This window comes from Elephas maximus, chromosome 9 (genome assembly GCF_024166365.1).
Source record: "Elephas maximus indicus isolate mEleMax1 chromosome 9, mEleMax1 primary haplotype, whole genome shotgun sequence".
In the NCBI taxonomy this organism is placed as follows: Eukaryota; Metazoa; Chordata; class Mammalia; order Proboscidea; family Elephantidae; genus Elephas; species Elephas maximus.
Window position 1 is genome coordinate 37874200 of NC_064827.1, and position 13386 is coordinate 37887585.

Sequence of the window (13386 nt, forward strand, 5' to 3'; positions counted from 1 at the left end):
GGTAAAGATATCAAAGCACAGAAAGACTGAGTTATCTGCCTAAAAAGTGTTGAAGCTGAGATTTTTATTCAGGTAATCTGTCTCCAGAGTCCATTTACAGAGCTTCATGCTCTTTTAATGACTATCTATATAAGGTCAAATCGATAACAGCAACTCAAAACGTTAGATAGGAAACTTAGGGGGAAGTGAATTTACGTTAATGGGAGAGGAACAACTCAGAAAAGTAGGGTGTAAATGGTTGTACAACTTGAAGAATGTAATCAGTGTCACTAAATGATACATGCAGAAACTGTTGAATTTGTGTATGTTTTGCTGCATATATTCTCAACAACAAAATAAAAATAATAAAAAAGGATGAAAAATACTGAATTACATTGGAGCAGTATGGATAAACGTTTTGAAAGGACAAAGGAAGCAAAGGTAATCTTGCCATCAAAAAAGTTACCAGGGAAGGTGACATTTGTGATCTATCTGGACTGCTTTATGCCTTTGAGCTGAGACAACATCATATACAGGGCTGGGACAACGTCACTAAGGTAAGCTCATGACATATTTCCAGTGAGCTCTAACCATAAACCTTGAATAAACTCTGCCAACCCCTTTGCAGTCTCCTCCTGACCAGTTCCATATCATTTTGCTCCTTATCTCTTTTCTCATATAAAGGGCTCCTGCTCATTGCTGGATATTTCTCCTCTAGTAACAGTTTTGGCTTTTCTACTGTGGGACTCCCATAGGCCCCTTGGGCAGGTTCTTGTTTCTTTGATAGAGTGGCTTTTTGATAGAGAGCAGCACAAAATGTCATCTCTTTACAACTTCTAGGCTGGGTCCTCCTTCTTGACAGTTAATTTCTAAAATAGAAAACTAGACATACAGGCCTCTTAATTTTGCATTGTTAATGCCTCTAATTTTGACAAAGCACTTTACATACAAATCCAGGTTCCTAAAATAAGTACAAGTGCAGTAAACACAAAATTTACAATGCCTCTAAAGGACAATATTTTTTATGGTTCATTGTACAACATTTGTTCAAACCAGAAGTGGATCAATAGTGTTTTATTGGTCCCTTTCATGCTAAGTCTTTATTAATGGTCCACTGAATTTGTTACCTCTCTATACTTTACTACAGAGACCTTATGACATGCTGGAGAGATCCAGAGCCAAAGTTTAGGGTTGAGGAGTCTGACTGTGGGGGGAGGTAGGGTACAAAAGGACTGGGAAAATTCACTGCTGTCCTTCCATTCTCCATTCTCATCCTTTGCACAAGGATGCCTGGTTTTCCTGTTGAAAACATATACAGTAAAACCCGCAAAAGCCAGAATCTGTGTAAGGCAAAAACCTGTCACAGGAGGAAAACTCAAATAATATTTTCCGCTAAACTGAGCAATACAAAAGTGGTAAGACTACACCCTGTCAAAGGTGGAAAACTTGTGAGACCCAGAAAAACGAGGCAGGCTGTCCAGTTCCAGCTCTCACAGGTTTCACTGTAATAACACCTGAAAGAATTGTCCTTGATATATCACAGTCTCAGATCCATCGTTACCACACCATTCCACATTCGTTTTTACCTTTAAAGGGAGGAAAAATAAATGCAAGAAAATGATTTTCGCAAAAAAAAAAAAAAAATCGTGGAGCCAATAAAGCTGTGACTTTGCCTGTAACTGTTCTTCCTTTTTTAATTCCTTTTTAACCAGTACTTTTCCCTCTGCGGAAGCTGAGGGAGGCTTCTTTCCCATGGCTTTAGTTATTTCCCCTCTCAATTCACCAGATCTTATCCTAATGAAGGAATTTCATATTTAATTATTAGAATGATCAGGATATTGATCACTAAATTTTTCAGCTCTGAACACATTCTGTTTTGTGTGTCAAGATGTTTATTTTGTTTCAGAATCCTATCATGATGAGAACAGGTGAGATTTTTTTTTAATCAAAAGCCGACCAACAAAACTCTTATTTAAAAAACACAAAACCATCAAGCACATCAATAAAATGCTCTCTACCCTGTAGAAGCATGGATAGCATCTCATGTACTTTGGACATGTTGTTAAGAGGGGTCAGCCCCTGGATAAGGACATCATGTTTGGTGAGGTAGAACAACAACAACAAAATACCGAACCCATTGCCTGCAAGTCAATTCTGACTCTTAGCAACCCTATAGGACAGAGTAGAACCACCCCATAGAGTTTTCAAAGAGCATCTGGTGGATTTGAACTGCTGACATTTTGGTCAGCAGCCATAGCTCTTAACCACTACGTCACTAGGGTTTTCTGGTAAGGTAGTAGATCAGCAAAAAAGAGGAAGACCCTCAATGAGATGGATTGACACATGGCTGCAACAATGGGCTCAAACATAGAAATGACTGTGAGGATGGCACAGGACCAGGAAATGTTTCATTCTTTTGCATGTAGGGTGGCTATGAGTCAGAACCAACTCAAAAGCACCTGACGACAATCCTGTAGACACTAAACCTGGGTATGACTCTTTACAGAATCGCCTTTTAAAGGCACTTAAAACTTCCGTGGATGCATACATTTATTCATTCATATCTGCTGATAACCAACTACATACAACACACTATGTTAGGTGCAGGGCATACAAAGATGAAAAAGGCAGCCCTTGTCTGAAAAAAGCTTTTAATCTAGGAGAGGAGGAAAAACATGTGCAATATAGCCTAAGGAATAGTACAGTTGAAGAACTCGTTTTCTGGAATCTGGCCGTTTGTGTTCAACTGGAGGCATTACCACTTACCAGCTTTCCAAGCCACAGTTTCCTCAGTGGGGGGAGGGGGGTTAATATGAGTGCAGGCCTCATATGTTTGTTGTTAAGGTTAAACTACACAATACGAAGTGCTGAGTGCAGTGGTTGTCTCATACCAGTCAAGGAATATGATCAACTATTGTGTATTACTACAAATTCATGATAATAGAACATCCTCATATGCACTCGCAAAGGATTGAAATCCACGGGATATTCAAATACAATGGTTCAGAGGAGGGACGATCCTTTTTTGATTGGTGTTAGAAGGATGCGCGGGAAGGCTTTATGGCATTTATGATGAATGGTGAAGGAAGAATATGATAGCAGGATGTTAATACAGAGCAGAGAGAAGGAAAGGCTGTTTACAAATTTAATGTAGAAAAATGTATTTAAAAAATTCAGAGAATGAGAAAGTGTCACATTGCAGGACTACAGGTTTGACAGTGCCCACATATTTATGTATATATTGGGTTTTTTTCTCTAACCAACAATATTGTCGATAATATTTTCTTGTGTGTTTTTTTGTTTCCTCCTAAATTCCAAAGTTGGGTCCTTGTATCTTGATCAAAAACAAATAAAAAAGTGGACTTTTGGATTCAATTAAGTCCTCCTGTCTAAATTAAGGACAAACTACTATTACCCCTGGAAGAAAGGCCTGATGATGTACTTTCAAAAACAAGCCAATGAAAACCGTATTCATCACAATGATCATGGGGATGGCATGGGACCAGGTAGCATTTCATTCTGTTGTGCATGGGGCACCACAAGTGTGGGGCCAAGTCCGCCACCGCTAACAACAACAATTATTACTCCTGCTGCTATTACTTTGTGCTAATTTAGTTTACTCCTAACGTGTGACTCCTCTGGGGTCTCTACTGAATTCCATAGATGGTCAATGAGGACTTTCTGTCCAGTCAGAACTCAAACTTCTTCCAGTCCTGTATGACTCAGAATTGTTAAACACAAAGATTTGTGGTTGGTATTTCCCAGCCTGAAGACTTTTGGTCTATATCTGCATGGTTTATTATTCAGGAAGGAACTCAGGGGGATGTATATGAAGATTTCTGGAGCTTTTTCTCTATGTAGCTTCTTCCTCTTCAGTTCTCTGCCCAACAAATTCCAACTACTTCAGCTTCTCTAATCTCTGTCTACTCAACTCAGTTAAGACCACCATGATCTGTAAAGTGCCTTGAGACATAAATTCTGGTTGATCCCAGGGCTTACCTCATTTATTTCTCTTCTCTCACATATCACAGACTTTGCCTGACTTCTGTCTAATGTATAAGACAGTTGTTTTATATATTTGTCCAGTTTTCTACTTGATTTTGATGGGAAAATAAATCTGGTTCCAGTTTACTCCATTATGGCTGAGGCAGAAATTGCTCAAATTGGCATTGTATTTTTAAAAAAGCTCCTTTGGTGGTATTTCTAATATAAACCCAGGTTTGAAAACAAGAAGTATGGACAAAGTAGTCATTTCCTTCCCTACACATTGGGAGGCTTCTTATTAGGAATGAGCAGGCGAGGTTTTGCCAGCTAGCATTCCTTCAGCTTTTCTTTTGGTAACCACTCCCTATTTTCCCCTGAGGAGTCATGGTCACCCCACTTCAGCCTCTGAGCATAGCGTTTCTCTAGCTACAATGATTTGATTCTGTCAGGCTTATGCTTGAACTTCTGGGAAAGAGCCATTCTGTCTTGCCCTCTGAAGGAAAATCAGGTATGCAGTGGGTTTAGGGGTGGATGCCTTGATGATATAATTTGTGCTGTAACTTCAGTTAACCTAAAGGCAGTTCTACTACTGGGCATTTCAGATCCATTAGCCAATGAATTTTCTTTTTGCTTAAACTATGGATGTTATTTCGCTTGTAATAAGTAGAGCAGGAAATATACCTTCTCTCAAGGATCATGAAGTCCCGATACCTATAAAAATTCATTGCTGTCCAGTCGATTCTGACTCTTAGAAACCCTATAGGATAGAGTAGAACTGCCTCATAAGGTTTCCAAGGAGTGGCTGGTGGATGCACACTGCCGACCTTTTGGTTAACAGCCGAGCTCTTAACCACTGTGCCACCCAGACTCCCTGATACTTATAAACCCACTAAACATATCTAGGGTAATGTCAAAATAGGTACTGGGAGGCATATTCAGAAAAATAATAGAGAAACTAGAAAAGATGCTTTCCTTTTCCCTCCAATCTTTAGAGTCAAGTTTTCTAAACTTGAAGTTTTCTTAAGTAGATTATAATGGGTGTCATTGCTTCATTCCTTCCTAATTTGAATTACTAATAGCTTGCTTCATAAAGCACTTACTTGGTTCTAAATGGCTATAAATTTGGCTCCAATCTGAGCAAGCCACACACCTGCAGAGCCCTGTGTATGGAATACACATATAACACGTAGCTGTGGAGGTATGTATAAGGGATTTTATGAATGGTAGGTGCCAAGGTATAAAGAATTATGGAACCTAAGCTGCATTAAAGTTAGGCAATCAGGACAAACATGCACTGCACTTGGGACAATAAAAATAGTATAAATAAAGTTGTCACCTTTATCTTAACAGAATGGGTGGTATCCTTACAGGGGACACTAAAGTAGCCATTTGCGGTTTTGCCACCCAACATTCTTCAGACATCTTTCAGTAGCCCCATGAATGAATGAATAATAAGCACTTATTGAACAGCTGCCTGTGCCACGTACTGTTACCGTATTAGATGCTTGAAATGCCTTATCCCATATACAAGTGAACTGCTCATCAATTATTTCAGGCTTTAAATAGGAAAAAAACAAAACAAAACAATACTTCTCTGACTAAGGTACACACTCTGAGATCCAAACACTTTGCAGTCATTTTTTAAAAAAGGGTATGGAGAACTTTATTTATCTTTCTTATATTTTATTTTACATATTTTGACAATTCAGCTTCAGTTCACCCTCCTACGTAACTCAGGACAAAAAGGAACACCTAATCAAACTCAAGCCATTATCCATACACTGCCTTTTTTTTTAGCTAAAATTATTATTATTTTTTTTTTTTTAAGAAGCATAGTTGGGAGATAAGGTAAGGAGTAAAAGTGTTTTGAGAGAAAAGATTTTCACTGTATTTTAAATGTGGTAGTCTAAAATTCCAGTCAGCATTGAAAGAAGGTTTTCAGAAGCCAAGTCTTCATGGAAGCAAAAGCAGAAGAAAATACATTTGATAATGTAGTTGTTAGATGCTGTTGAGTTGATTCAAACTTATACAACCCTGTGTACAACAGAATGAAACACTGCCCAGTCCTGTGCCATCCTCACAATTCTTGCTGTCATCGAGCCCATATTTGTAGCAGCTGTGTCCATGCATCTCACTGGGGGTCTTTCTCTCTTTCAACGACCAAGCACAATGTCCTTCTCCTGTGACTGGTCCCTCCTCATAACATGTCCAAAGTAGGTGAGTCAAAGTTTCTCCCTTCTTGCTTTTAAAGAGCATTCTGGCTGCACTTCTTCCAAGAATAGACTTGTTCATTTTACTGGCAGTGCATGCTATATTCAATATTCTTCACCAATGCTGTAATTCAAAGACATCAATTCTTCTTCGGTCTCTCTTATTCATTGTTCAGCTCTCGCATGCACATGAGGCAATTGAAGATACCATGGCTTGGGACAGGCTTACCTTAGTTCTCAAAGTGATATCTTTGCTTTTTAATACTTTAAAGAGGTTTGCAGCAGATTTGCCCGATGCAATGCATCTTTTGATTTCTTGACTGCTGTTTCCACGGGCTTTGATTGTGGATCCAAGTAAAATGAAATCCTTGACAACTTCAATCTTTTCTCCAGTTCTCAAGATGCTGTTTATTGGTCCCATTGTGAGGATTTTTGTTTTCTTTACATTGAGGTGTAATCCATACGGAAGGCTGTAGTCTTTGATCTTCATCATTAAGTGCTTCAAGTCCTTTTAGCTTTCTGCAAACAATGTGTGTCATCTGTATATTGCCCCCTCCCTCCAATCCTGATGCCGAGTTCTTAATATTGTCCAGCTTCTCAGATTATTTGCTCAATAGACAGATTGAATATATATGGTAAAAGGATATAACCCTGACACACATTTTTTCCTGATTTTAAACCGTGCAATATTCCCTTGCTGTGTTGGAACGACTGCCTCTTGGTCTATGTACAGGTTCCTCATGAGCACAATTAAGTGCTCTGGAATTTCCATTCTTCACAATGTTATCCATAATTTGTTATGATCCACACAGTTGAATGCCTTCGTATAGTCAATAAAACACAGGTAAACATCTCTCTGTTATCATCTGCTTTCAGCCAAGATTAATCTGACATCAACAATGATATCCCTTATTCCATCTTCTCTTCTGAATCTGGCTTGAATTGATTTAATTATAATATGCTGGTAAGTATAGGAATTCTAAGGCATTTATTTTTTCAATAATTTATTCATTCAACATATATTTATTAAGTGGCTGTTATGTAGCCAGAAGTCCTTGGGTGGCACAAACAGTTAAGTGTTCAGCTACTAACTGAAAGTTTGGCAGTTCAAATCTACCTAGAGGTGTCTCAGAAAAGTCTAGCGATCTGCTTCTGAAAGATCAGAGCCATTAGAAATCCTGTGGAGTATAGTTCTACTATGAAACACACCAGTCTGCATGAGTCAGAATAGACTTAATGACAACTGGCTTTTTTTTTTCCTATTATGCATTCAGACACTTTTCTATGGTTCCGGTGATATAGCCGTGACAAAATCCCTGTCTTCATGGAGCTTATAATGTACTAATGAGGATAGACAAGAGGCAAACAGATACATATACAAATATGTCATTATAGACATAGGGCATATACAATATGGGGAAATATGGGAACCAGAATAGAGTGCAGGTTAGGAAAGTGGAGTAAAGAATGAGAGTTTTCTTTCTTTACTAAATGAGGGAAATATAGCCTGAACTTTGCACCTGCAGTTCTCTCTGTCTGAATTTCTTTTTCCCCAAACATCTGCAAGTCTACCTGTCTTATATACTCTGTTCGAATGTTGTCTTTTCAGTGAGGTCGTCACTGTTCACCTTACTTAAGATTGCACCCCTCCACATCCACCAGCATTCCTTATCCTATTGATATCTTTCATATTTTCCTTTCTGTTTTTGTTTATATTCTGCTTCAGCCACACAACAATGAATGGACAAGTGAACTAGGAGAGGATTTGATATATTTTCAAGGCACGTAAAGGAGACTGGTTGGGTGAACACAATGAATGTGGTATTTGGGATACAACAAAGAACAAGACACAGCCACTACTACCATCAGGGAAATGCACTGATAGATGATCCCAGTCTACGGTGGCGAGAGTACTGGGTGCTCTGGAAGCACCTAGGAGGAACACCTTTGATGTGGAATAAATGAAGGCTACCTGGAGGGTGTAATGTATAAGTCAGACTTGCCTGTAGGGATATTCAGGCAGATAACAGAGAGAAGGTCTTTCCAGGCAGACAGAATACCACTTGCAAAGAATCAATGTTTCAAGAGAGTGCTCGTCACCTTCTAGGAACTGTAAATACTCCAGTATGGCTGAAACTTAAATGGCTTTTTATGACACCCTAAAGAAACTGGACTTATCCAGAGTAAAATGGACAGTCAATGAAGGGTTTTACATAGGAGGTCACATGATCATGTCTATGGTGCTGGGAAAGAACGGTTAAAATGTAGATACTAATGGTAGTTATCTCACCATGGCATGATGATGGACTAAGATCACACAGTGATATTAACGATAGAAAGAAGCAAATAGGTTTGGAAAATCTAGCAGCAGTCAGTGCTGGGTCTTCCCTGGGACAGAAACATGAACCTGTAGTTCAAGAAAGAATAAAGAGCCTTCTGGTGGTCATTTTATTTACAAAACTAAGATTTACTGCTAGAAAAATTCCATAAAAAAGTCAAACATTTCTGTGTTCCTTAAAGATCCCACAAATCCGCACTGTTCTTCAAACTATCACTGCTTGCGGATGAGGCTCCCAGGCTAAACAGCAGAATTGGGGATGGACCCTGGGTTTGCTATTTATCAATATCCGAAGCACCAATGTGTGATAGCATCTGTTTTTAGGAGCCAGTCGAGATTTCAGGTGTTATTCAGGGAAAGACATTGTCTTGAAGAGAAGATGACATCTTTCTGAGCTTTTCTTCTTACTATCTTCTCTAAAGTCCTTGTTTCTTTCTTCCCCTGGCTTTACTCAGGAGCACCTTGTTCTTCCTTAGTACTAAAGCAAACAGGCAATTTTGTATTCTGTTCAGTTTGTAAAGCTGATTCTTTCTCTCTCATCGCCCTATCTCCTTCTTTACTCTTCGTCAGTCTGGCGTATACATCAAACACACACACACACACACACACGTACACACATTTGCACACATCACACTTCTTTAGGCTACAAGATCCACCACAATACTGGTGGTCCATCCTTCCTAATTTTTCATCTCCATCACATAACACAGGGCTCTACCCTCAAAAAGTGTTGGTGGGATGACTGCATGTACATTAAACATGAAATGAGGAAGCAGTATTCCATACTTATGATAACATATTAAAATACCTAGAGTTGGAAAGCTCAGAATAATTGTACCAGGTTGAAGGGAGAGGATGCCACTATTGTATATATGCACACCTTGACAATGTTCAAACACCCAGGGCTTTCATGTTTACACATTTTTCTGTCTTTTTCTATCCATTATCAACTTTGAAAATACCATGCATTAGAAATGGGGGCAGGGCTTTAAAGACTATACCTATTCCTCACTTATTGACCATCCCATTATCTGACATTTCACATTTATGACAATAGTAAAAAATCTACTATCTGGCTATTGTGCACATTAAGGACAGCAACCTTTTCATGACCAGTGGGACATGCAGTGCTCACTTACAGTTTCTGCCTCTCAGGTCCAGAGGTACATATATGTCCCACATGATATTTTTGTGATCTGATGTAGTCATCCTCAATTTTCATACAATCCTGACTTTTGCATAACGACCTGGTCTTTGGAACCTAACTATGTCGATAAGTGAGGAATGGGTAGGTAGTTTGTTGAACAGAGAGAGTGCACAATGAACCCTACTATTAAAGCCAAAAGACCTACATTTGAATTCTAGTTTTAACACTTCCTTGGGCAAATTATTTAAACTCTCTGAACCTTGTTTTTTCATCATAAGATGGAGATAATAATCATACTGTTTTGTTTTGAAGTTGACATAAGAAATACTTAGGAAAGCATCTGAGCCATAATGAATGTTCAACAAGTACATGGCCTTTTTAAACTTCACTCAGTCTCATCATTCATCTTTCTGGCGACCAAGAAAATTTCAAATTTTATTGGTAGTAGTAATAATAATTGAGTACTTTCTCTGTACCAGACATTGTTCCAAGTAACTTTATATGTATTACCTAAGTTAATACTCACAAAAATTTTTCTGAAGTAGTTAGTATTATTACCATTAGGAAACAGAGGCAGCTTCTACTGACATATAAAAACAATCAAGTTGTTTTTTTCTTGTTGTTGTTCATTCCACTCGAGGGCAGCAAAAAGGGAAGATATAAGACAAGAGGCCCATAAACTTTGAGAAGATACTTTTGATTTCTCTGAGGTCTTGAGATTATAGAGAGGGTGGCTGGCATTAATGTCCTCTAGAAACTGCTTCCAATTTTTTTTAAGTGGTGCTGTATTATTTTTCTATTGCTGATGTAACAAATTACCACACATTTAGTGGGTTGAAGCAATGCAAATTTATTCTTCTACAGTTCTGGAGGTCAGAAGTCTAAAGTACGTTGCAAATCTGTGTTCCTTCTACAGGTTCTAGGAATGAATCCATTTCCTTGCCTTTTCCAGCATCTAGAGGCTGCCTGTATTTATTGGCTCATAGCCTCTTCCCCACATCAGTCCCTCTCCTTTCATCATCACATCTCATTCTATGACTCTGACTCTCCATCCTCTTTTTCCCTTATGAGAACCTTTGTAATTCATTGAGCTCACCTGGATAATCTCCCCCTCTCAAAATCCTCACAGTAATCACATCTATAAAGTTCCTTTTGGCATGTAAGGTAATATATTCAGAGTTTCCGGGGATTGGACGTGGACATCTTTGCAGGTCATTACTCTGCCTATCACAGATGGTTATGGGCACCACCCATCTCCATTACACAACAACTTTCTGAACCAGTGGGTAGACACTCTATCCAAGATGGGCCAATCAGCTTTATCTTCTAAATATGAGAGATTTGGTTATTGAGGCATTGGTGTGAGCTGTGAGACACTGAGGTGAAAGCTCTTGGAGAAGCAGAGCCACACTCTCAGCCACTATAAACCAAAACCGAACACAAGGGGACAGAGACTATGAGGGAACAGAGAAATTCAGTCCGCAAGAAGAATGGAACAGACTTGCAGAGGGAAGCAAAATTTTAAGAAGCACTTCATTTACAATCTCTTAATCTGTTACTAAACTCAGTTTAAAAAAAAAAAAAAACTCTGCTGTTTGCAATGAGAACAGTTTTACATAGAGTCATCATGCTTCGTAAAGTAGAGGGTCAGTGAAAAAAGAGAAAGACCCTCAACGAGATGGACTGACAGTGGCTGCAACAATGGCCTCAAGCATACCAACAATTGTGATGATGATCCAGGACAAGGCAGTGTTTTGTTCTGTTGTACATAGCTTTGCTATGCGTCAGAACCGACTCGATAGCATCTAACAGCAATGTCTGAACAGGGTGGGTGTTGTACCTGAAAGTGCCACTCCCGAGTTGTCCTCCAACAATATTAAAACCCCATCAAATTGTGGAAAGAAGTTGTTAAGACACCACAAAGGGTAAGTGCTTGGAGGACTCTCAGCAACACCGAAAAGATAAAGCAGCTTTAGGGAACGGTTAGAGGACCCAGTTTCCAGGAATACAGGACTTGCATATTACACAAATATGTACTGGATTTTTTTCTACTCAATAATTTGTTGCCATTTTTTTTTCCTCCCAAATTCTAATGTTGTACCTTGTATTGTGGCCTAAGTGAACTTCTAGATTCTCTGCAGTCCTCCTGACGAAAATAACATCAAAACAGCATCTACTACTACTTCAGCTATTACTGTTGCTACATCTCACATAATTGAAGATTCACCAGGACTATGCTAAGCAGCTTCTGTGCATTATCCCACTGAGTCCATATATGAACCCCACAAAGTAGAGAACTATCATTATCTTCATTTGAATATGTAGAAACTGGAGTAATCTTCACCTATGTGCTAGACATTTCTGTGATTAAAAAGGCATTAATCCTTGATTATCAAAACCTTATGGTTAGACATGGAGAAGGGAAAATTTCAGAGAAGGATGGAGAAAGGAGTTTCAACAGTTCATGGTGCTGAGACTGGATTGGCTTTAATTCACTGTCTTTAGGTATGATTTTCTCAAAAATTTTTTTAAGCATTTTTTTTTTTTTTAGCCTCAATGCCTTTTTTTTTGTCTTTGACAGAAATCTCTTGCTTTTTCATCTTCTACAAATAAATGCTAAGGAAAAGAATTTTGGTTGAAATACCACCTTTTCCCTGTGGCCTATTGCTTACATGCATGCACAGCTCTTACGTCCGCATCATTCACAGACTGGAGTAATGGGATACCAACCTCCTGGAGTCCAGCATATGTAATTACAAACTTGTTGAAACTGTTCTATTTGACTGGGCTATTAGATTCAGCCCCTGGTGCTCAACTGTTTTAAAATCGTGCAGTCTGGAGGCTCCAATTCTGCAGAGGCAGTTTCCCCTTCAAAATATTCCCTCTGATTGTAGTTTTAAAGACAGCTTAAATATTTCAAGGGTCGTTCTTTCTATATAAAAAATGAGATGCTTTAGGATTACTGGAGTTTATCAGTGATTTAGAACTGGAAAACAACAATTAAGCATTTAATAATACCCTGGCTAAATCTCTGCTTCATTTTCCTCACATTCTTCACCTTCAATTCCAAAAAGAATTGGCATCTCACTCTCCTTAAAATGCATTTATAACTGCTGTTTTCTCTCTCCTGCTGCAGGACTTGATACTGTGAGGCAGACAGCTGAATTCTAGGGGAGTAGAAAATTGGAAAGTGAGATATAATAGGAGGGGGGAAAAAAAAAGAAGAGAAAAAACCCTTTATTTTTATTGACGCTTAAAGGGATAGGGACAAATTTCTGAGTCAATACATGAAGACTAGAAGACCTTGAAACAAGGAACTCAGCTACCTTGAGGTAAAGAAGAAGGTGCATCTCTAAGGGAGAAGTTATCACAATAGTGACAGAACCACTACCACTTGGACTTTCAGCAAATTCTCACTCTAGAGAGAAGGTGACCCAACATTTCAAACCCAGAAATGCAATATTCTACAAGTTCTCTGCCACATAGACTTCTAAAATGATTATCAGAATGTTCAGTTGCCCTAGGGTATAGTTAGTAAGGAAACAATTTTTCATTAATTTATTTAGCATGGTATGTGTGATAGTCAATTTTATCTGTGAACTTGGCTAGGCTATCATTGCTAGTTGTTTGGCCAAACACTAGTTTACTTGTTGTCATGGCGTAGTTACATGTGATTAAATCAGTTGGTCTTGAGTAGGGCCGATTGCATTCCATATTGTAACCTAATC